This window comes from Chenopodium album, chromosome 12, assembly GCF_948465745.1.
Source record: "Chenopodium album chromosome 12, dcCheAlbu1.1, whole genome shotgun sequence".
In the NCBI taxonomy this organism is placed as follows: Eukaryota; Viridiplantae; Streptophyta; class Magnoliopsida; order Caryophyllales; family Amaranthaceae; genus Chenopodium; species Chenopodium album.
In genome coordinates this window covers 35,935,520-35,962,122 of record NC_137845.1, presented here as the reverse complement: position 1 = coordinate 35,962,122, position 26,603 = coordinate 35,935,520, and the positions used below count along the sequence as shown (strand labels likewise).

The 26,603-nt window shown below is 33.8% G+C and overlaps 1 long non-coding RNA gene across 2 annotated transcripts; it reads left to right on the top strand.

Annotated features, from left to right (window-relative positions):
* Positions 1 to 761: 761 nt before the first annotated feature.
* On the top strand, positions 762 to 15,834 carry LOC145572334 (uncharacterized). 2 transcript variants are annotated; one of them, XR_014096791.1, is made up of 6 exons: positions 762 to 1,035; positions 11,370 to 11,633; positions 11,775 to 12,182; positions 12,414 to 12,521; positions 12,636 to 12,720; positions 15,555 to 15,834. It is a non-coding gene; the product is annotated as an uncharacterized LOC145572334 (long non-coding RNA). The 2 variants fall into 2 exon arrangements; XR_014096792.1 differs by lacking the exon at positions 11,370 to 11,633.
* Positions 15,835 to 26,603: the final 10,769 nt, after the last annotated feature.

The following is a 26,603-nucleotide window of genomic DNA, read 5'->3' as shown; positions in this document are numbered from 1 at the left end:
TTAGTGCACGAACTAATGGACCTATTAGCTTCAATGTATACACTGTATCATTCCAAAAGGAGGGCATCATAATAGTTTCAGCTGCTTTTTTGCCTTCCGATTCCTTGGCCCATTTGCTACTTCTCCACTTTTAAGAAGTAAACATTTTTCTTAGATTGTGTTGCTTCTTTTGTATTGGTGATAGTATAATAAATATAGTAGCAAATCTTGTCTTTGCTGGCCTTAACAAGTTCTTTTGGTTAGTGAATTGTCTCATTAAATTTAGAAGACTAGGACGTTGATAAGTAAAGCTATTCATTTGAATTGCCCTCTTTAAGACTCTTTCAATGATAGGAAGCCATCCAATATCTTCAAGGATAAGATCAATACACTGAGCTGCACAAGGAGTCCAATACAAGTTTGGATATTTTGCCATCAAGAGGGTACCTGATCAAAATAAAGTTATATCATAAACTAGCACTACTACAAAAAGTGGCAAAGGGACCCCTTTTAAGAGACTCGTTGTACAATTTAACAGGTCTATTTTATATAAAATACCCTACATTACACGTAACGGGTCTGTAATAGTAGGCGCCAAAATTATGTTTCGCGGTTTTAAATAAGAATTAATATAAAAGACCCGTTATTATTTACAACGAATCTCTTAGGTAAGAGACCTGTTGTTAGGTACAGCGGGTCTCATACATATAAAGTAAAAAAAAATGCTAATATTTAAAGTTAAAAAAAATAATGAGCAAGAGTTTCTACAGAGTTCCATTTTTTTCATTATTTTCGCCTCTTATTTTCCATTCCCTCCCAAATTCCTACCCAAAATAAACCCTTTCATCAAATAACCCTCTTGAATTTTTTATTGCCGCAATTTCCATTTCAAATCTTTTGGATTTTCAATTGTTGGATTTCATCTCCCAAATTCCAAAGTCCCAAACTTGTTTTGTTAGTTGTGGCTAGTACGTGATATTGCAATATAGTCAACAGCTGTCATCGTCACCGGTAAGGTCGGATTTGCCACAACTTTCATCCACCGCAAAGTTAAAGGTTAGAATTTTGGCTTAATTGATGCATGTATGCTTTGTTGAATGAGAATAATGTTGGGTTGCTTATTAAAAGTTGTAATTCTATTCAGATTTCTGCTGCTTGAAATTTCTAATCAAGTGTTGGTTCGTCGTTTTAGTTTCTGGGTTTTATGATGTTTAATGTTCCGGGTTTTATGATGTTTAATGTTCTGGGTTTGATTTTTTTTTTTTTTCGAAACAAGGTTTGATTTAAATTATATGTAAACTACTTGTATCTTTTAAAATTGAATGATTCTAATAATTGGGGTGCCCAAATTATTGAATTGATTACCATTATTGTCATCTTTTTTCTAAAAATTTAGTCATGAATTACAGAATTCTTGTCTGTCTTCTGCTCATATTCTTACAATGTTGGGTTTTTATCAGCAAAAACAAATTCAAGAAACTTTAATTAAAATTTCAGAATATATGGGAATTGTGGGTTTTGTTGGGGCTTCAAGGGTTCAAGTATAAAGTTATTTGTAGTAATTTTGGTTTTTTTTTTTTTTTTTTTTTTTTTTTTTTTTTTTTTATTTATTTTTTTTTAGTTATGTGAGGACATGCGGAGGGTTGACAAAAGATTTCCCTATTACAATCGGATTGCATCAAGGGTCTGCATTAAGCCCTTTTCTTTTTGCAACGGTTCTAGACGAATTAACTAGACCAATTCAAGATGAGGTTCCATGGTGTATGCTGTTCGCAGATGATATCGTTTTGGTGGATGAGACTAAGGATGGGGTTAATGTCAAGTTGGAGCAATGGAGGCAAAGGTTGGAATCTAGAGGGTTTAAGCTAAGTCGGAGTAAGACTGAATATTTGGTATGTCGTTTTGGCACTCAGAGGGGGACAAGCAATGAAGTGGTGAGTTTGGATGGAAAGGATTTGACCATGAGTGAATGTTTTAAGTACCTAGGGTCGATCATCCAGAAGAATGGTGACATTGATCAAGACGTGACCCACAGGATTAAGTCAGGGTGGCTTAAATGGAGAGCGGCCACGGGAGTGCTATGCGACCGCAGCATTCCCTTAAAGTTGAAGGGAAAATTCTACAGGACTGCCATAAGACCAGTGTTGCTCTATGGTACAGAATGTTGGGCTTCTAAGAAAGAGCATATTAAAAAGATGGAGGTTACGGAAATGCGCATGTTAAGGTGGATGTGTGGAAACACTTTAAGAGATAGAATCAGAAATGAGGTTATTCGCAAGAAAGTAGGTGTGGCGGGCATTGTAGATAAATTAAGGGAAAATCGTCTGCGTTGGTTTGGACATGTAAGACGGAGACCCGAGGGTGCACCGGTGCGAAGAGTGGAAGAGTGGGACCATGGAGGGATTAAACGAGGAAGAGGGAGACCAAAGATGACTTGGTTGGAAGGAGTGAGGAAGGATATGAAGTGCATGGATTTACGTGAGGATGAAGTTTTGGATCGTAAGGGATGGAGGAGAAAGATTTATGTTGATGACTACACGGAATAATCAAATTTGGTTCATGTTAGCCGACCCCACTTTTGGGATTAAGGCTTTGATTGATTGATTGATTGATTTATTTATTTTTTTTTATAGCATCAGGTTTGTTGTTTGAATTTCTCTTTAAATTCTTCATTATTTTAGATTGTATGACATCTTTAATGTTGGTTAGGATTTCCAAATTGTCTTTTTTTTTTTTTTTTTTTTTTTTTTTTTTTTTTAATTTTGATTAAAAATGCACTATTGATTCATGCATGTACACAAAATCGTGAGTTTTGTTGCTAATTGGTTCCTGATCTGATGTTATGCTTTTTGTCAATTTAGTTATTAGAAGATGAGGCAAAAGGTGTAGGGAGAGGGGCAGGGGCAGGAGTATATAAATATTGAAATGGGATTAATAATTTTAGTTGTTGTTGTGTAGAAAATATTAAGATCGAAGTTGGATAACAATAACTAAGCCAGGTGACCCAAAATATCAAGTAGGTGTAATTGTGTAAGAGAATTTGTTAAGTTTGCAGTTAAGAATAGTGGAGGCCGTCATAAGCTATCATGCCCTTGTCACATGTGCCATAATTTCTTGTATAAGAGACCCGAAGAGATACTTAATCACTTGGAGAAATGGTAATTTGATAAAACATATACCCGTTGGATTTGGCATGAAGAATGTAGGGATGGAGCTTCAATGAGTAACTTTTCAAATAATGCTAATGAAGATCTGTAGACACCAAATTTTGATCTTATTGTTGTGGTTTATTATTATTATTATACCATTAATATTATTCTTTATAATTTTTATCATTATAATTGCTATTTTTGCAACAATTAGCATTATTTTGCTTCTTGTTTTTTCAATTACGTGATAAGTATATGATAAAATATATTTTATAACTTAATAACATTTTTTTTTAAAAAAAAAATGAAAAAAACGAGTAATAATAATGATTTTATTTCATAATTTCCAAAATACATGTTACAATTTTTACTTCTAAACTACTAAATTACAAAACTTTGAAGCACTACTAACACCACATGTATTTTTTTTACCCTGCTACTCCGAAGTAATTTCGGACTTCACTTGTGGATTAACAAGTAAATTAATACAACAATTAGGAGGACCACTAACCCCACAATGTACATAAAGTCACCCGTATCATCCTCATGTCTTCCTCGAAGGAGAAGACCGGCTGATCTTCCTGGTTGTCTTGAAACATGGTGGCCGAAATTAATGGTGGTTTTGTTTTTTTTTTTCGGGTAAGGAGGGAGATAGAAGAAGATAACAAATAAGTGGTGAATTGAGATTTGGATAAGGGTAATTTTCTTTTTATAGTAAAAAGTGGGTATTTTTATACAATATTTTTTTGTATATGTATAACAATCTTATAGTATAAAGTATAATTTTTTTTTTTTTTTTTTTTTTTTTTTTTTTTTTTTTTTTTGTCTTGCCAGGGGTATACATTATTTTTTATAAACAAGTATTGTTTAACTCTTTTTTTTTTTTTTTTTTTTTTTTTTTTTTTTTTGGAAAATAAGATTTTATTACGAAAGAAAGAAAGTTACAACTTACAAAAGCTAAGTTATAACTACCACCAGAACACCAAAAGACCTGAAAACAACAGGCCAACCCCACAACCAGTTCTAGATCCAAACCTAGCCACCTTCTAGGAAGGGTTCTAGGAAGGGTCTAGAACAACTGGACTCAGATTTCCGGCCACCTTCTAGGACAAGTATTGTTTAACCCTTTAATTATATTGGTATGTTCACTTAGAGTATTACAGTACTTTTTTTTTTTTAATTTTATCAGGTGATTTTTACGATTTGTGCAATACCCTATTATTTGGTCCACTTACCTATAAAAAGCCCACTAGTCCAAATACTCGTGCCCAACCAAGGTAGGGAAAGACAAACATTCCTTTTCCTGCAATAAAGTTTGCCACACCTAAAAAAGTATTACATGTCTTAGTATTAAAGGGAGCTCCTTTTATATACACTTGTTTTACTGCAAACTTAAATAACATTGTCTTTTTGTCCCACAGGTAATACTTGATCCGATAGGTACAAGTTCGGATCAAACACATCGATATTTATCTAAGGATAGTTGAATATTGTATGGACGAGAGTAAAAGAAAAATACTTGTGGGATGTATGAATACAGCGCGTAGAAGAATAAGTAAATGGGAATAGTAAAATCAACGCAAAAATTGAAACTTGCCTACGCCTGATCATTTACATTTTGGTAAAAAGAAATTATTGCTTCTGACATGTTGTTTCTTTTGTGATTGTTTCGTTTTTTTTTTTCATTTTGTTTGTTTTCATTTTACTTTTTTTTTAAATTTTTTTTTTTAATCTTATTTACTTTTTTAGACTTGCTTATTTCGGTCTAGTTTTTGTATCCTTTTGTCAATTTTGATGAACAATTGTCAATAATGAAATAATTTTACTTTTTTTTTTTAATCTCCCATGGTTAATATTGTATCCAATAAATTTCAATTTGGACAAATCGTATAAAAAATTTATCTAAAGGTAGTTAGGACAGTTGAATTTCATACGCATCTCATGTTGCATATTACTATTCAAAACACTATTTGACACTATTCAAACACTATTCAAATAAGTATTTTCACCATTACGTTTGTTTATGTTGCCGACGTGAATTTAGGCCTTTGTTTTTATTCGTTTTCCTGTTGTTTTGATCTAGTTTTGTATTTTTTTTTATGAATGTGATACATATAAATTTGTGTTTTAGTAGAGTAAGACAAGATAAGAGTTCACTTTTTTTATTTTTTTATTTTTTTATTTTTTTTTTAGAAAGTTGTTTGGTTAAGGGAATATATTTTACACTTAACTACGTTAAATTTATGTCGTATGACTTAACATAATATTTTTTTTTATCTCTCAACCATGTTGTATGATTTTACATGGTATATTTTCATTTTAACCACGTCAATCTTATGACTTTATATGATTTACCTTACTTTATACTTTTAGTAAGGGTCATTGTTTGTAATGCTTGTGCTTATAAGATTTTGTCGTATGGTTAGATGTTCTTTGGTAAATTTATATGTGCTGTCTAATAAGGGTAAGGGTTAATTTTTATTTTTATATATAAGCTCCGAAAATATTTTGTCTGACCCTAAGAGTATTGTAACTTTATGTCTTTGAGTAACTTTCAGAGCTGATATCTTAGGGAGTTCATTATTTTATAAGTGTTGTTTTAGTACATTGGTGAGTATAATAATCACTAAGTAGGTTTAAGTACTCTATTATACGTATACCACGTGAGTATTTTTAAGTTTTGTCATGACTTAGTTATATATATATATATTTAATGTCATGGCATTTTAGAACCTTTTTAATATCATTATTAGAGCCTGATTTAGTTACGGTTTTCTTTATTCTATCAGTTTAAGTGTTATAAAACTGACTAATTAGTTTGTTACATAAAAAACAGAGAATTTAATACCAAGATTTTCATTATTACCAAAATCTTGATATTTACCATTTAAATCCTTGAATTACCTTTTATTTATTTACAAATTAACCCCTTTATTTTCCTATAAACATCGTATACCATGCTACCTCTATAGCAAGCTAAAACAACAAAAGCTTCGTAGAATGAAAACAGAAGTTAGTCTCAAAGTTAAAGAAGAATTCAAAAGCAACTTGACGCCAACTTCATCAAACCAATCAAGCATCCAGAATGGCTAGTGAATGTGGTGGTAGTGCCCAAAAAAGATGGAAGGGTTAGAGTGTGCATTGATTTTAGGGATTTAAATTCAGTATCACCAAAGGACTATTTTTATTACCTCACATTGACGTTCTGGTTGATAACACTGCCGAACACGCAATGTTCTCATTTATGGACGGATTTTCAGGATACAATCAGATACTCATGTCAGAGGAGGATATGTTGAAAACTTCTTTTATTACCCCATGGGGAACCTTTTGTTACAGAGCAATGCCCTTTGGATTAAAGAATGCTCACCTATCAACGGGCTACAACGACGATTTTGCATGATCTCATCCATGATATTGTAGAGGTCTATGTTGATGATATGATTGTCAAAAGTCATGATCGTGAGACACACATTGATGCTCTAAAGTCATTCTTTGATAGAATTAGAAAGTACAATCTAAGGCTGAATCCTCAAAAATGTGTGTTTGGAGTAACTTCGGGAAAGCTTCTAAGCTTCATTGTGAGTCAAGACGGAATTAAAGTCGACTCCGACAAGGTCAAGGCCATACAAGTGCTTCCCCGCTAAGAACAGGAAAGGAGATTTTCTTGGTAGAATCCAATATATTAGTAGGTTCATATCTCAATTAACGACCCGGTGTGAATTATATTCAAGCTACTTAAGAAAGTGTTCCTACAAAATGGAATGACAAATGTCAGGCTTCATTCGATTCAATGAAAGAATACCTCTCCAACCCTTCAGTTTTAATGCCACCAAAATCGGGGCAACCCTTGATATTATATCTTACTATCACGGAAATGGCTATGGGAGCTCTTTTGGCACAATACCAAGAGGGTACAAGGAGGGAAATAGCTATCTACTACCTCAGCAAAAATTTCCTTGAGTATGAAACTAGATACACTCCTTTGGAAAGAGCTTGCATTGCCCTTATTTACGCAACAAAGAAGCTTCAACATTATCTGCAAGCACATACTACTTATCTAGTTTCGAGGTTAGATCCAATCAGTTACATTTTTGAGAAGCCAGTGAAAGAATAGCAAGACGACATGCGATATTGTTAGAATTTGACATTTAGTGTGTAAATCAAAAGTCTGTCAAAGTAAGGGCTATATCTAGGCTTTGGCTGATGGGCCTATATCAGGTGATGAATTTGATGATGATTTTCCAGATGAACATATTTTTTGTCTTAGTACGTCACAATGGAAGATGTACTTTGGCGGTGCCTCTAATAGGAGAGGCAATGGTGCAGGAGTATTATTAATTGATCCTTATGGAGTGCATATTCCATTTGCTAGGAAACTTAGTTTCCCAACGACGAATAACATGGCTGAATATGAAGCTTGCATCTATGGAATCAAGGCAGCATTGACAGCTGGTGCAAAACGGTGATTCTTATCTCATAATTTCCTAGACTATTGGAGACAGGGAAGTTCGGGATGAAAGGTTGCAAATGTACACGGAGTATCTTCAGCAATTTATTCCTTACATTGAAGAAATAGAGTTCACGCATCTTCCCTGAGAACAAAATAGTTTCACCGATGCTTTGGGAAATCTTGTGGTAAATTTGACTTGGGATGATGATGTAAAGGTACCATCGGTAACAATTGTAAAAAAAGAAATTCCAGTGGTTAATTGTGAGCCAACGATTTCTTTATTAACCTAAGAAGATAATGAGGATGTTTGGTATACTAATGTTAAGAAGTATTTAATCGATGGAGAATATCCTAAGGGAAGTCACAAGAAGGATTAGTTGTCTATTCGAAGGCTAGCTTCTCATTTCATGATATTAAAAGGTTTGCTGTATCATAAAAATTTTGATGGAAACTTATAACTATGCATCGATGGGGAACAGACACAAAGGATCATGAAAGACGTACATGGGGGAGAATGTGGGCCTTATATGAATGGAAGGATGCTTGCTCAGAGATTCTTTGAGCAGGGTATTACTGGACTACCTTGGAAAGTGATTGCATCCATTTGTACGAACATGCAAAAAATGTCGGCTATTTGCAAATCTTAATCATATGCCGCCTGTTAGCTTGAATAATTTTACTTCGCCATGGCCCTTTTCTAGTTGGAGCGTAGATATCATTAGAAAAATTCACCCGAAAGCTTCGAATAGACATCAATATATTTTGGTTCCTGTTGACTATTTTTCGAAATGGGTAGAGGCATCATCATATTCAAAACTAGGGGCAAAACAAGTTTCAAAATTTGTGATCAATAACATTATATGTCGGTACCCCTTTCGAAATTATCTCCGATAATGGTTCACAATTTAAAGGCCATCTCAAAGAAACCCTTGAGAAGTACAAAATCAGACATCACCAATCATCGCCATATCGTCCTCAAACCAATGGAGCTGTTGAAGCAGGTAACAAAACCATCAAGACGATAATCGCCAAGATGACAGATAAGGCTAGAGAATGGCCTGATAAACTTCCCTATGCACTTTGGGGGTATCCGACAAAATATGATTACAACAAACTAACAAACTTTTCTTTTATTCAAACATAACACAAACTCCCTTGCTTTTTTGGCGAGATTACAACTTTTTTTTTAACCATGAAAGTAACAACCACATACATCATACAAACACAATGCCTTCCGATATGGTTTCTTCTTTGGAATTAAAAAACACACACAAGAGAAATACGAGTATAGGAATTAAAATATTATAAAAGAACCTTTGTAAGGATTTATTCAAGCATCGTCCTTGAGGTCCTCCAACAACCATGCTGTGTAAGACGCGGTTGGAACATCATCTTCAAGAATTGGAAATGTTGGGAGCATTCGTGCAGATTGCCATACACAAGATGATGCCCTAAGAGCTTCAACATTACCAATTTCATAGGTGGTATGAGGTACCACTGGGAGCTCATGGAGTTCAAGGAGTCGTTGGAGCTGCTTGTCTTAAGTATCTCCAAGGAAGATAGAAAGTGACGTGACACAATCCTGGAAGTTGAACACCTCTGCGCCTGCTAGTGCTAATTGTTATGGAATCTATGCTGAGAAACGAAATGATCCATTCCACATCAGCTTCGGCAAAGAGGTCTGTCCATGCAACATGGTTACAAAATTGACGGAATATAGGGAAAAAACCTCTCTCCCGAATATGTCGGGTTTGGTAAGGAATTCGAATAGCTGGTATAGACAGCTTGAATTTCTCACATAACCAGAGTTGAAGCATAATTGGACACCCTTTCACAAAACCCCCTGGGTTTTGTTTCAGATGGTCAAGCCCCATCATAAGTTCCCCTAGGATAAGAGGCCCTAAGCGGTTCCTTGACTTGATAACAAAGAAAGGCAACGAAAATGACAGGAAAATAATGATTCCTTGAGTAAGACAAGGCCAAGCAACAAAAGGATGCAAGCTCTTTCTTGGCACTTTTGGAAATTTTCATTGTTGAGAAATCCCCAATGAGATAAAGAGAAAGTTTCAAGGAAGTTCTCTAATATTAAAATATCGAGCAAGCGATAATTACCTTCCAAATTCAATGGTACACCTAATAAATCCCTTATGATTGCATCAGTTGCCCTCGGGCAGCAGGAGTAATCACACGGCCTTGTTTATGAAGACCTAATAAACCCTCCACTTCTTCCAGAAGATGAGTAATTTCCGTCTCTCCAAAGCGGAAAACATGGCGTTCTTCATCCCAAAATTCAACGGCAGCATGAATCATATCATACCGAGGTTGAATAGCTAGGAGAGGAGTGATGCTTCTGGTAAAGACACTGGTATAAGGAGAAAGGCGAGGTGGAGAAATATTTTCTATCACTCCTTTTAGTTGGAGCTTTCTAGCTCCACTAATCTCATTGATTTCTTAATACATTGCATTCATTTTTTTTTTTAGGGAAAGTTAAGGAAAGAAGAAGTAAGAATTGAAGGGAGAAGGAAGGAAATGGTGTGGAAATGAAGGAAAACCACCTCCCTTTATATAGGGGTGGTGGTGGTAATGGTCCCAAGTAGAAAAAGCCGAAGGAATTTCTCTTTCCGCAAACTTAGTATAAACCACCTAATGTTTTTGCATCCGAAATCCATAGATTATATCTTTCAAGAATGATTTTCTTTGTTCCTCAAATTCATGCAACATGGAATTTTGATCTTTGCCCAAGAGGATCCAATAAACATCCGTCTAAATTTTATCGGTGTAAGGTTGAGCCGGTGTTTTTCAACTACACCCGAGCCAACATTAATGCTGTAATTGAGAAAAAATTCATTCTTTTAAGCTAGTTTTTCAACTGCACCCAAGCCAACATTAGTGTTGCAAGTGAATAAGAATTTCATTTTCTTTTAAGCCAGTTTTTGAACTGCACCCAAGCCAACATTAGTGTTGCAAGTGAATAAAAATTTAATTGTCTTTTAAGCCAGTTTTTCAACTGCACCCAAGCTAACATTAGTGTTGCAATTGAGAAAAAAATTCATTCTTTTTTAAGCCAGTTTTTCAACTGCACCCAAACCAACATTAGTGTTGTAATTGAGAAAAAAGGGGATTAAAGATGAACTCCATGTGGTTGAGAATGAGAATGGTCAAAAGTACTTGCCACCGGCTGCTTATACGTTCTCTAGAAAAGAAAAAATTGAGTTATGTCAGAGCTTGGCCGGAGTGAAAATGCAAGAAGGTTATTCTTCTAATATTCGTAACCTGGTAAACATGGAAAGTTTGAAACTTGTGGGCCTTAAGTCTCATGATTGTCATGTTTTGATGCAAAATTTGTTGCTCGTAGCTATTCGTTCAATATTGCCTAAAAATGTTCGATATGCCATTACTAGACTTTGTTTGTTTTTAATGCAATCTATAGTAAAGTCGTTAATCCCGAACATTTGAATGCTTTGGAGGAAGAAATTGTTATAATTTTATGTCAATTAGAGATGTGCTTTCCTCCATCTTTTTTTGATATCATGGATCATTTAATGGTTCACTTGGTAAGAAAGATAAGATTTTGTGGTCCAATGTATTTGAGAGTTCAATGGGCTTTTGAAAGGCAAATGAGAACATACCAAGGGTATGTGAAGACATATGAGACAATTGGCAACGTGATATATCTTATGACAATTGGCACAAGGCATACTCATATATTCTGCATAATGAGGATGAAGTTGCACCCTATATTGAAAGACATATGAGACACTTGAGTGATTGTGTCATAACTTGTATAGGGATGAAGTGATTGTCAACGGGCTATTGAGGATGGCGATAAAGGACATGTAATTGTTGCTAATAGGGAAGTCTGTATAGAGAAGGCAGAAGAAGTCATCAAAAATCATGTCCAATCACTACCCCTTGGTCACCGCCGAGTCTCTATTTTAGAAGATATTATGCCGAATGCTCTCTTGCCATGTCCAAACGAAGAATTAATCTTTGTCTACCAAGCTAAGAAGAGTTACGCTGCTTGGCCAATTCACTTGATTTTTCCAGTTAAGGTATTGTATTAAAAGTTTTAATTATGAATTCCTTGTTTTCCCTATTAATGTTATAGAAAATATTTTAAGAACCGAATTTAGTTTAAAATTGAAATTAAATTAAGAGTTGTATTTATTTGATACATATTGTTTGTCTGAAAGGCTGATGTGCACCTGGAAAAAGACATGACTACTCCATCCCCAAGATCAACATCATCTCAAACATCAACCACTGTCATGTATCTTTTCAGGAAGATTGGGAAAAAGTGACTACTAGTTGGTTACAATCGTTAAAAACTCATGCTTTGGCAATGAAAAAGAGGAGTGAATCCATCTCCTTAAGTTTCCAGAAAACTGTATTATTTTTGACCACTAGATTTTCTTAATTGGTGTTTCCAGAAAGAGATCGGAGCAGCTCACTTGAACATTTTCATGAAGTAAGTGCATTTACTTTTTTAAGTATTACTTATTTGAGAATTTCTATTTTCAGTAACTTCTTACATGTTTGACCTTTTATGGATGGCGGAGAATGGTACTTGAAAGAGCAATGTCAAGAAGAAGGAATTTCGGGTATGTTTGGATTTTGCGACTCCAATATTCTATCCCCAATGAATCAAACAATAGAAGAGGAAACCCGTCTAAATACTTAGCTCGTGTGTTTGGGTGCAATGAGGGAAAGAATCGTAATCAATTATTCTTTGCACCTTATAATGAAAATTACGTGCAATATGTGTTTTCTCTACAATAGTTGATAATTATTGATATGTTATTTTATTAACTTGTCGTGTAATTTGTATGTAGTCGGAATTGGATGTTAGCTATTATTAGCCCTTGGAATGGGATAGTCTATTGGTTGGACCCAGGTGGAGCAGACATTATACCCGAGTTTGCTAAAACAGTCATCAATGAGTAAGCAATTGAGTAATCATTTAATGAGTTCACTTCATTATATTTGTATTGATGTTCAAGTTATTGGTATTTTTGTCATTATTATTATCATTTTATCTTGTCATAATTATGTAGGGGAATCAAATAATTTAGCGCTGTCCATTGCAAGGATATCAAGAAAATAAAAAAGGATGCATATATTGGGTGGAAGCAACCAAAGGTATTCACTTTATATTTTTAAGGGAAATTCTCTCCGGTAACCACAAACATTTTTTTTTCTTAGTGGTAAAGTCTGAAGTTTTTCATTATCAATGGTAATCAATAATTTATATTATTAAGCAAAGGATAACATTAATGAAAAAAAACATCATTAAACGATTAACCAAGGTTAATTTTGGTTAAATAACAATGAATTTACATTAGTACCCTTCCATTTATTTTAAAAAAAAAACCTCATCCCCACCCAACCAACCACCAGGCCGGCCAACCCCTTCCCCTGATGGCGTTCAGCCTGCCTCGCCCACTACGGACGGCGGCGCCAAGCCTCCCTACTCCCTGTCTGATCTCTTTTTCTTCTCTCTCCTCCACCACCAAAAAACTAGTTTGTGATGATGGGTTTCGATGATGAAGAACAGCCTCCATCTCAATCAGTTCCAAGTCGCAAGCTTCAATTTTAGACCACTAAAACCGCTTCTCGAGGACACCAGAATCAGCCACCCTCCCTTGCCAGAATCATCTACCCTCCCCCTTCCCTGATTCCCTCTAATCTCCTTCCCCTATTCCCTCTCCTTCCCGATTTTTGGTTGAAATTTCTAGGTTCTTTTTGGTGATTTTGGGGTCCAATTTGTCGAATGTGTTGATTTTGGGGTCGAAATTGTTGATTTTTTGGGTCGAATTTGTCGAATTAGTGGTCGAATATGTCGAATTAGTGGTCGAATATGTCGAATTAGTGATCAAATTTGTTGATTTTGGGGTCGAATTTGTTGATTTCGGGGTTGAATTTGTTGATATTTGGGGTTTCATTTGTCGAATTAATGGTCGAATTTCTCAAATTCATTGATTTTGCGGATGAATTTGGTGATTTTTGGGGTTGAATATGTTGATTTTGGGTTGAATTTTTCGGGGGTTTGCAGTTGAATTTCTGGGTTTTGCGGTTCGAAAGGAAGCAAGGTAGCACTAGCTGGACGCCGACAGGGGATCAGGTGCGGGAGGCTGGACGCCGATCGACAGGGTGGTGGCTGGAAAGGGAGTTACAGCGGGGAGGAGGAAAGACAAAGGAAGAAGAAAGAATTGGTTGGGGGTACTTTTGTCTTTTTGCAGTCTTATTGCTAAACCATGGTTTAGGAATTAATAAATTGTTTAACTTAAGTTACATTGAGTTACTAATACTAATTGGCGATTATCATTAATAATAAAAAATTTCAGACTTTACCACTTAGAAAAAATAAAAGTGTGTGATTACCAGAGAGAATTTCCCTATTTTTAAACTTAACATACAATGATCTATTTTAGGTCTTTGACATAATAAAGTAACTCATGGATGATCTGTTGTAGTGTCCTAGCCATCCTAAGCACAAGAAGGACTATGGATACTTTTTGTGCCGGTACATGCTCGAGATTTTAGAAAAAAGGGTGTTATGGATTACTAACAAAGGTTAGAACTTATGCACTTGGGATACTTTGGTTGTTTCAACTCAATATTTTTGACCAAAATTTGCTCACTTTAACACATATATTTATGTCTAGCTATACTTATGAGAGGACTTGTTGCTTGTAATTGATACTAGGAGTTAATTTCTCCCTCTCCCTTTCCCCATTAACCCCTTACCATTTTTTAGTAGTAGAATGAATTACCCTGATATACTTATGCAATACAGTCGCCTCAGCCCACCACCAAGGCAGGCAAGGCAGCCGCCGCCGCCTTGCCTTGGCAGGGCAGCAGCTGTAGTAGGGCAGCAGCAGCCATTTGCTAGCAATATCACTAAAGGCTTTAGCCATCTTGGAAAATTTTCACTTTCGAGTCTTGAGTTGGGACTGGATGCTTACTTGAATTTTGTTTGGATGTAATTGTGTTATGATACTTATTTGATTTTATCCTGTTAAAATGCATGCATTACAATAATTACATACTCTGTATGCACCCCGCACATGAACACAACAGAAAAATATTTGGATCTCTGTGTTCTTCGATATAGGATAGCTCCTTGACCAATTTTATGAGGTATGGTGGCTTTAGCTGTATACTTTTGCCAAATTTAATCAAATGATGGATGATTCCTCTTGTCTTTTTAGACCAGAGTTAATGATTGAGGGTTATATGCTTGTAAAAGTTACAAGGAGAACCAAAATTCAAAATAATATGTTATATCACTTTCTAAGTTTCTACTAGAAGCAACTTGTCAAAAGTAGTGTGCACGATTTCTGATTGAAGGTGATATGCTTCTGTAAGTTACAAGAAGCACCAAAGTTCAAACTTGTATGTTATAGAACTTTCTAAGTTTCTTCTAGAGGCAACCTGTCAAAAGTAGCATGCACGATTTCATTGGCTATTTGATTCATGCATGCACAATTCGGTATCAATGTATTAATAATTTAATATTCCTTTTGTTTCACAGTGATTGTCCTACTTCACAAAATATATGTTTCAAATATGTTGTTTTATATGTTCATTATCTCTCTTTTTAAATCTAGAAGTGTAACTGACTTGGCAGGGCAGCAGCTGCAGCCATGCCTGGCAGGACAGCGTAGCAGCTGCACCCACACCCCCTACGCACACTCCCCTACCCTACACCCCCTACCTTGCAAACACCCCCTACCTTGCAAACACCCCCTACCCTGCCTTGCCTTGCCTGAAATCAGTCTTGAAATTCATATCTAAATTCAGTTTTGAATTTAGTTCTGAAATTCGGTTTTGAAAATAAGTTCTGAAATTCAATTTTGGTTTGGTTCTGAAATTCAGTTATGAGTTTTGGTTCACATATTCAATTTTCAACTGAGATTTGACACTACTTCCGTGATCCTATTTAATTCTTTTTTCTGCTATTTACATTGCAGTTCTTTACTCAAGAAGCTTATTCATCAGAAGAAATTGATGAGATACGAGATATTTGGGTTGAATATTTGCTTAAGCAACTAAACTAAGCTAATGAAGAAGTCAAGGACAATAGTATGGTAATTGCTTGCGTTTTGGTTCAAATTTTTATTCAGCACGTACAATTTGGAACATATGTTGTGCTGATGTTTTTGGAAACTATGGTTGATGTATAGTGCCATGGCTTTTATTTTTTTTTTATTTTTTTTTGTTATGGTGTACATGGTAGAATGGGAGAAAGTTAAGGGTTTTTTTTTTTTTTTTTTTTTTTTTTTTTTTTTTTTTTTTTTTTTTTTGTAATGGTGTAATTTGGGTGAGTTTGTTGTAATGGGATTGATTGAATTATATATGAAGTAGGTTTAAAAATTTATTTTTCAAGAATTTTATTGAATTACATATTATGTAGGTTAGTTTTAAAAGAAAATTAACAGGTAATTATTGAAGAAATTGCTGGAAAAAAAAAAGCCATTTATATATTTTATTGATTTAAAAAAAAAAAATAAAGGTATGCTAACAGACCTGTTAGGTTAAGAACGGATCTTTCAGGTTGATGAATTAAATAAAAAAAAAAATCAAAGAGACCCCATATCTTTGATATAGGGTATGAATTTAATTTTCAAAAGGACCTTGTTTCTCTTTTAACGGGTTTGTTTTATCCAGCAAACATACCCTATTTCTTTTACAACGGGTCTCTTATCCTTAATAATTTGTTTTAAAAGAAGTAATCTAACAAACCTGGCATTTTTCATAACGGGTCTTTTTTTCTTTTCAAAATGGACCCCATCCATACAGGTGGTCTGTTTATCTGACAGACCCCTTAGATAGAGACCTGTTGATAGGCGGTTTATAAAGGATATTTCAACGAGTCTCTTTGCTTATTTTTGTAGTAGTGTAGTGAAATTAGAAAGTTAATTTGAAACATTTTTTGAAGTATTTCTTACCAGCAGCAACAAAATTGCTTCCATTGCCCGTGATAACTTCTACAAAATTATTCTCTCCTACTTTGTCAACAATAGCACTTAGCAGATAAAATAACTTGTTACCCGTCTTTGAATAGGTTGAGGCATCAACATATTCTAGAAACATACTTCCTTTAGTAAAATTGACTACAAAAGTTGAAAATTGCCTTCCACATTTATCGATCCACCCATCCAACATAATAGAACATCTTGATTTCGCCCATTCTTCTTTGTGAGATTTCATGATCTTATCAACATTCTGAACTTCTTTTTTTAGAATAGGAACCCTAAGTTCATATGCACTTGGCGGCTTCATTCCAATTCCGGCTCTAGTGATAGAATAAATAGCAATTTTAAAGCTAGGATAATTTAGAGCATTGAATGCAAATCAACATCAAACATCCATTTAGAAAAATCTACACATGCTTTCTTCCTTTGCACTTTCTAGTAAGATTCATAACGGGTCTTTTGTGTACCCGGTGTTTGTGTACGAGATTTGAAAAAAGCATCCATTGAACCAACTTGTTTTGCTATTTTATCATTGTTTGCTCCACTAACATTCATTGGCCTTTTTCCTTTTGGGTTAGATCCCAACATTTGCTATTTATCATCTTCATCATTAAGGTCAGCCACTTGATCAAACTCATGCATCAAATTAACTTGCTCTCGATTACTCTTTCTTTTAGCCATGTATTCTATTATTTCTTCTCTCTCATGATCAGGACACCTTGGATAAGATCTTATGTTTCTTCAACCACAAGCTAAATGTTGTTTAAGTATGAATATTCCTCAAGTATGAATATTCCTCCTTTGGCCACTTTCATACAACACATGCAAGTGACATTGTTCTTGTTATTTGGATCAACTAGATATCCATGTGTCCAGCCTAAATCTGTTTGTTTGGTGTTGTCATCCTCCATATCTGTCATTATTATATAAGAACAACAGTTAATAATAGATTATACATTATTATTATTATTATTATTATTATTATTATTATTATTATTATTACTATTATTATTACTATTATTATTATTATTAAAAACAAAACCTACAAAGTCAATCAAATTACAAGAAATTAGTGGGGAGTCGAGATACAATCTGGGCCCCCACTCCTCTAGCTATAGAGAATCCAATCCTCTTGAAGATGTGAGCAGGTGCATGAGCACCAATATCCTGAGTCTTTGCGAACACCTGAATCCTCTTCAGCAACGTAACAACATCCTTCTCTAATTCCCCCAAAGAAGAAAAGGAGAAAGGAAGAAACCCATAGCCAATAGCCCTGCAACGCGTGCCACACTTGTCCCGCTTCCGCTAAGTCGCAACCGATACAACACGACCAGGAACGAAGTCAGACAATCCTGATTGTGTCAATGGAGAAGACCCCGTCAAGTCAACACATACATCAAGGCCTCTGTCCCAGGAATAAAGCAACGCATCTGCTGGTCGAAGAGCCCCGTCATTTCCTCCCGTTAACCCAACGTTAACTTCCTTTCTCGCAGAAATCCAAGAGCGAAAACAAATATCAACAAGGGTATCACGAACAACATTGTACCGATACTTAATACCCACCATTCTAGCACAGGACACCGCATGATCGCCAAATATATCCCCGTCGAAAACCCTTGAGCAAGCGGAACACGGTGCCGAAACGGAGAACAATGGAATGCCCAATCTATAACAAAGAACAGAACGGTAAGTCTTACCGTTCATAGTCTAACCCAACCCTGATATTGGGACGACTCGTAACCAGGCCGAAGTGTGATCCCACTGCTGGGACTTCCATAAGGCAACCTGACGCGGAGATAAGGAGAAAGTGGATGTTGCAGAAGCAGTAACCTTAGTAAAATATATATCTGCCAATTTCTTCATGAGTTTGGGGGCAGCAATCTCACTAGGGTTATGCATAAGGTCAGTCTCCACGGTTCCATTAAAAAGACATAGAGCATCACCGAAGGCTGGTCTCGAACCTACAATACCAGAATCACGAAGAAGGGTAGCCTGAAGACTAGTAGACTGCAAACGCGACGAAAGGAAAGCATAGTGTCGAACATCACCCGCTGAATAAACACCGAATCCACCATAAGCAATGGGCAAGGTGGCAAGTCGCCATTGCCAATCACCAAAACTAGGCCCCGAAGCAGTCATAATGCGCTCTAAAGATGCCCGAAGAATTAGTGGGAAGCCGAGATACAATCTGGGCCCCACTTCTCTAGCTATAGCAAAGCCTATCCTAGTGAAGATATCAGCAGCTGCACAAGCCCCAATGTCTTGCGTCTTGGAGAACCTTTGAATCCGCTTCAGCAGCGCAACAACCTCCTTCTCTAATTCCCAAACGAAGAAAAGTAGAAGGGAATGAAACCATAGCCAATCGCCCGACAACGAGCTTCATACTTAACCCACTTATTATTATTATATATTAATTTATTTATTATTATTATTATTATTATTATTATTATTATCACTATTATTTATTATTATTATCTATTATTTATTATTATTATCTATTATTTATTATTATTATTATCACTATTATTTATTATTATTATTATTTATTATTATTATTATTATTATTAATGGATTATAATAAGTAAATGATTTTGGATTATGAACAAAGTAGTCAACAAAAATAATCACATATTATAATAATAATAATAAGCAGTTGATTAAAAAAATTATTTATATAAAATATAAATGTTGCTGGTTAGTGGTGATGTTAGTTTATTAAATTAGTGTGGACCATGTGGCTTTTTTTAGGCAGAAAGTGACAAATGGTTGAAATTTGCATTTATTCTTTTTATATATTTTATTGCATGCAAAATTTACTGATAAGAGACATTATAAAAGGTTCTCATCTCTACAAATTAAAGGACATAAAGGTTATTTGTTTGGTCTTTTTCAATAGATGAAAAAATCAGACAAAGAGATTATATATATACATACATATATATATATATATATATATATATATATATATATATATATATATATATATATATATATATATATATATATATATATAAAACAGAAATAATACGAAATAAAATCAGAAGAAACGTCATGAGTGAACCGACCAATTGTTCGATATTGAACTTAGTGAAGTCCTTGGTTTCCCGAAGGGCTGTCACTTTAGCTCCCTGTCTTCAAAGGATTTTCTTGACCTGCTCATCTGTAGGAATTTTTCTACCAAGGGAAACCAACTCATTTATAATGTTAGTGAATCTGGTTAGCATCTCTTGAATAGTTTCTTTTGGTTGCATTTCAAATATCTCATACTTAGATATAAGTAGATCAATTTTTGAGCGCTTAACCTCATCAGTTCCTTCATGAGTAATCTGCATCAAATCCCAAATTTCCTTTGCGTTCTTGCACCCCATAACACGATTGTGCTCGTGAGTTCTAAGTCCGCAATGGAGCAACTTAACAGCAAAAGCATTAATTTCCATTTAGTGAAAATATTCCTTATCATATTCAACCATGGGCTTAGGAATTACCTCATTTTCAACATTTGATTTGGTGACTTCCAAATCACCAACTTTAATGACCCTTGGTAGTTGTCCGCCTTGATGAAGATCTCCATTCGGTTCTTCCAGTAAGTATAAAACTTACCATTGAACATAAGAGGCCTCTGAGTTGAATATCCTTCCTCGAGCTTTACATGAGTATTCATCTTGACCAAGATCCTTCTCGTCGAGGTTTCCTAATTCTCTAAGAACTTAGGTTCTAATACCAATTGTTGTTTCAATGAATATTACAAGAAGGGGGGTTGAATTGTAGTATGATAGATTAATTTTTGCAGAAATGAAAACAATTAGGCTAAAGGAACTTAAAGTGCAAGAGAGATTTTACGTGGAAAACTCCTTAGCCCTAAACAAGGAGAAAAACCACCACCACAAGCGATTTTAGGAAAAAATTCTTCACTAGAATAGGGAAATGGCCTATTACAAACTAAAGACTCTTACATCAAGTTCTTCAATGAACTCAAAGTCCCAAGCAACAATCTTTCTCCTGCTTCACTCAAAGTTAAAATAGAAGTTCACTCAAACTTCTGAATTCCCCAAAATACAACTTGAAAGAATTAACTCTACTATAAGAACATATATAAATAAGAGCACTCTAATTCACTAGTGTAGATAGGACTCTTAACTCTGGTAAAGAAACAAAAAGATAAAATCTATTTGAACAAGGGTAAGTATTTCCAACTGAAAAAACCGGCTATTTATAGACCTTTTTTAGCTTAGGAAAAATGCTTTGTGTTGCTTAGCCTTAACGCCACTACTCGCTACCCACTAAACAGATCATGTACTAAAATTAAGGGCATGAACTCCTTAATGCGCAAGACCATGGCATGGACTAAGTCATGGAGAGAAGTCCGCAAGTTTTTGAAAACTAAAACAGATTTTATTTTGCAACAAATTTTTCTAATAAAATGAAATAAAATGTTTTTCATACTATTAAATGATAAGAATTGAAACAACTATTTTCCTAATTTTAAGCAACAAACAAAATTATCTGTTAGAAAAATTCCACATAGTTGACTTAGAGTATAAATTTAATTCTTATACTTACATAAATCCTAAAACATAAAAATATTTTAGTCTTAATGTTTCTCTGATGAAGTATCTGCTCCGACACTTCTGTTCCTCGGAAGGAACTTCTCTTCTCTGATGAAGCTTCTACTTCGAAGCTTTTGTTCCTTGAGAGGAACTTCTCTGCTGAAGGCTCCAACTCTGAACCTTCAGTTCCAGTGAGGGAACTCTTCTCTTTTGGACTACTTTGTTCTGTGCTATCTTGTTCGTCATAGAATTTTCGCAAGACAAATCAATTCTACTAGTCAAAGCATCTGATCACACACTTAAACAATCAAGCACTTATTACTAAATAAATAAGTTAGGCCGTGTCATCATCAAAATCATAGGGTCAACACAAAATGATGTGTGGAATAGGAGATAATAGTTACATTATCATCACGCCACCAAAATCCCATTTTATTCAGACTGATTGATTTACTTTTTATCCAATATTCCTATCAAAATTTAATTTTAATATTTAATTAGAATATGAAAATAACAATAATTGATTTCAAAAGACATCATTGGTAGTTTAAAAGTTGGACGTCATTATTATACTTCCCTCTCCTTATATAATAGAGATGATATGATATAATTCCATGTCGACCGTATGATAGATATGGTATTACATGATGCACCAATATATCCTCTCAATAATAATGATGATAATGATAATGATGATAATAATAATAATTATTATAATAATAATATAATAATAATAATTTATAATAATAATAATAATAAATAATAATAATAAAAATAAATAATAATAATAATAATAACAATAATAATAATAATAATAATAACAATAACAATAATAATAATAATAACAATAATAATAATAATAATAATAACAACAACAATAATAACAAAAACAACAATAACAATAACAATAACAATAACAATAATAAGAATAATAATAACAATAACAATAACAATAACAATAATAATATTGTCTAGATTCTTTTATATTTTCAATATAAGAAATGAATGCTATTGAAACAAAATTAAGCAGTACAAGACAGTTATTACCCTTGTAATTAATTAACAGTTGAACATACCCCATCAATTACCAATGCTAATGGCTCTATTCTATTCTATCGCTACAACTTTGTCGCCTAAAATTTGCTTTGCTTTTTCATTTTTCTTCAATTATCTTCCATGAAAATATAAAATTAGAAATTTACTCTGTATGCAACTGATATTATTATAATAGGGACACATACTCATTCAATTATCCATGCCTATCAAACAACTTTCTATCAAATTACTAGTGAAGCAAAAAATAATTGAGCAAGAGGTTGAACATTGAAGTGCTTTTTGGACCATATTGGAAAGTCCTCTTGTCTTACATTGGATTAATATATGAGTTTCAATAAGAAATTAACCATCATAATTGATATTTTGGAATTAATTAAGAAAATTTCGTGATAGTATAATTGCCCACAACGTGTTCGATAAATTGTCTAATAATTTTTTAATTTATTTTGAACTGTACGCGTCATTTGAAGTGCGCCTACGTTAAGCATGTTGTGAATATGCTTGGCACTCTTAGGAAGTAGGAATTGACATATACGATTAGGGACAACGATTAGGGACAAGGAAAGTAGGGAGCCACCAACAAGTTTTTAAGGAACTTGTAAACCCTTCACGGATCATTAAAAGGCAACCACGAATAAAGGGACAACGAAAGGCAACAACGACTGACCTGTGAAGGTTACACCCCATTCATATTCCATGAGATTACTAACTCCATATGGTTCAGAACCATGAAAAGAGGATCGAGGATGATGGTACGAAGTGAGTCATGGAGTCACATTCGACCGTATTGGCCTCTACTTGATTTTTATAGTGAAAAGTATTCCCTGCTACCTCAAAGGCATGCAAACAAAGATTCAATTTGCTCCAAACTATAATTATGCTAAATTCGTTGAATATTAATGCACACACATAATTCTAAATATTTGTGATCACTTAATAAAATGACAAGATTAAAAAGGATCCTAAACCGGTTGTCCAAATTATCTTATTAGTCGTGATTTTCAATTACATATTCCCTTTAAACATGCAATATAGTTTCATAAAAAAAAATAATAAAATTAACATTGGAAGCAATTTAACAATAATAATGTTAGTCAAATCAAATAATAATAAACCTAATCATGATACTAGCAATAAAGAATAAAATAAGTAATTAAATTAATTAATTACTCACATTCCGCGCGTTCCTTTAAATTGCTACATCATGAATAAATTGTTATTAACTTCAATAAAAATATAAATAAAATGGAAATTAATTTAAATAAAAGTAGATTTTATTTGGTCCAAACCCTCAGTTAATTCTACCTTTTCACGCCTTGGTTTAAGGACAAAACCTCTGGTCAAGTATGGACTCTTTGGAGTGTTTAGGGGAAGTATTTTGAGAGAATAGGGTGGCTAGTATTTAGGCTAAAGAGGGAGAAGAGAATGATTTTGTGATCAAGATTGTTGATGATTGAAAAATGGGTGACATGACTTCTATTTATAAAGAAAAAATAAGGGTCGAAGAATTAAGATAAAATCCGAATTCGAATCAGAATAAAACTCTTGCGATAGGCAGCAGTTTTTACGACTTTTTTTTTATCATATATTTTGATCCAGAAATCGGAATAAGATAATAATATGTCGTCAGAAAGATATTGAAATCTTCTTTCTAACCCAATAAGAATCAGATTAAAATCGTTTGTAGAATAAAAGATATAGCCGAAATAGTGGTACGGTGTCAGTTTTGGATAGAGTTTCGTATTTCTTTTATATCTTTTTCGTTATAGCTCGAAATTAATATTATAATATATATTGGAAAGATAATTTCAAGAGCTATCCAACCATCTAAGATTTGGATAAAAAATATAAGGAACGAAAATCATATCTGACTATCTTTGAACGTCTTTCAATTCTTTCAATTTCAAACTCTTTAATCTTATCTTTTCATAAAGGATAATTAAGATCTTTTAGAAACTTATAGAAGCTTCCAATTAATCCTAATTTTTTTAGGAATGGGATTAAATCCTTTGGACCCTCCATATGATCATTGGGTCGTAGGTAAGGTGGGCTTAGGTTCGGTTTAGGCTCATTTTAGTATTTTGACCATAACTTATTCGTTATAACTCGGATTTGGTCTTATAATATATCGTTGGAAAGCTATTTTCAAACCCTATCCAAATATTATTGGACCCAAATTATGGACCAAAATAAATTGATCTAAACGTTTTTATAAAAAGGACACGAAATGAATGATTTTAAGGGACATGAAATGAATTATTGTGGGTTTAAAAGCACGAAAAGAGGAAAATAAGTTTTGGTTTGGGGAAATGGGCTAGGAATTGGGTTGGTTTATGAAATGTGTTAAATATGGATTTAAACACTCCAAGATTAAATACTCAACCCGACCAATAATTGCGGTGAAAGGTTGTTCATCATCGGGTTTGGTTTTGGGGAGACATTTTTATGTGTCTACATGAACCCCTTTGGTTTCTTTGAATTTTGGGGTATTTTTATAACACCCTAGAAATTCATTTCCTTTTAAATATCTGTTTTACCCTTTTTAAAACACGAGTTAGGAAATTCTAAGGCATTACCGCTACCGTGATAATGGTTAAGGCATTTATCAAAGACACACAACAAAATACATTTTCAAAACCATTCAAAACAAAGTCAAAATCCAACAGTCCAACCAAACAAAAGTAAAGTCAAGTCAAAGTCAAACAAAGTCAAACTTACAATTTAGAACCATTGTAGGCCCTTTCAAAACCAAACTAATATTTAAATAAACCCAATGCGTTAATCTCATCAAACAATAATAATAGTCCAACAATATGATGTTAGGCTGTCAGTTTTCTAGCAGTTTCTCTTCGTGTCTCTTGATTTAATTTTGCTGAAAATATTGCTCTGTATATATATTCTTATTAACATATGATGAAGGAGGGGTTATTATTCAAAGGAAAAATCAGTTTTCTATTTTTCTCTTGAAGCCATATTGCAATTCCCAATTTTCATCATCATAATTTCCAAAGTTTGAATACAATAGATCAAAAGCATACTATATACTGTTGTGATTGTCTTCGTTGTATCTCCTAGTAATTTTGTGATACCCAGTGTGTATATAATGGTAGTAATATCACTTTGGGAAGCTGATCTTGTTCAGGCCTTGAAGTGTTAATTTGTCCAATTTTCGTGTCATTTTTATGACCCGGTAAACCAATTTCCCCAATAGATTTGAGATATTTGGGCCTCATAAGGGATAATAGGAGGGAGAAATAATTGGCCCTAATAAATAAAAGAATGATTGGGCTTGTTGTAGACATAAATTGTAATTTCGTAGAGTAAGTATAAATCAAATTTAAAATTCGTTTTATTCAAATACCATAATTAATATAATTTGACCCAAAATATATTTTACAATTAATTAAATAATTTAAAATACATTAAAAATACAGGGTATTACAATTTTTGTTGTCATATTCTTCAAGTTTTCTTCCATAAAGATTGTTTCAAGATACCCTAATTTTACTTACCTTTACGATGGTATCGTAATGCCTTGCAAACTACTACTGTTGGTCAAGGAGAGGTCTTGAATTCTAATAACGTTGTTCAAGGTGGTACTTGCAATGTTGTAGACACCTGATTGTGTCCCCCCAAAAACCAAACCCATTGATGAGTACTTTTCACGTCATTGATGTTAGAGTGAAGTGAAATGTTGAAGAGTCTTGTGAATTTCCCTTCTTCTAAAAATGTTTTAAATAAAAATAGGGACATAAATTTTGACTTTTACCACCAAAAAAAATAAAAAAATATTTTTTACTACCAAAACTTCTAATGCTTTTATTTTACTACCAAATAAAAAATTAAAAATTGTTTTTTACCACATGTCGTAAAAAACCTAACAGAATTTTTTAAATTCTTCGATTTTCGTGTCAAACATATGGTCTATAGGGTTTTTGGGTGGCATTTTGGCCCTTTGAGTCCAATTTGAGGTTAGAATTGACAAAAAAAATGATTGAAAATGCATCGTTTTGCGTATTTAAAAATACCTCGATTTACGTGAAACATGCAAAGCGAGGCATTTCCAACATTTTTTGTCAATTCTGACCTCAAATTGGATCCAAAGGACCAAAATGCCCCCAAACCTATGAAAAACATGTTTTGCGCACGAAATTCGAATAAACTTTTTTTAAACCGTTAGATTTAACGGTTTTCTTGACATTAGGTGGTAAAAAACAATTTTTAGAATTTTTTTGGTGGTAAAATAAAAGTTTTAGAAGTTTTACTATTAAAAAATAATTTTTTGATTTTTTTTGGTGATAAAATTCAAAATTTCCTAAAAATAATTCATTTCTTGTTTCTAAAATCATTCATATCGTGTCTTATTTAAGAAAAATGTCCAAACTAGTTTATTTTGGTCCATAATCAGGGTCCAATAATTGTGTAGTTGGATGGGTCTCGA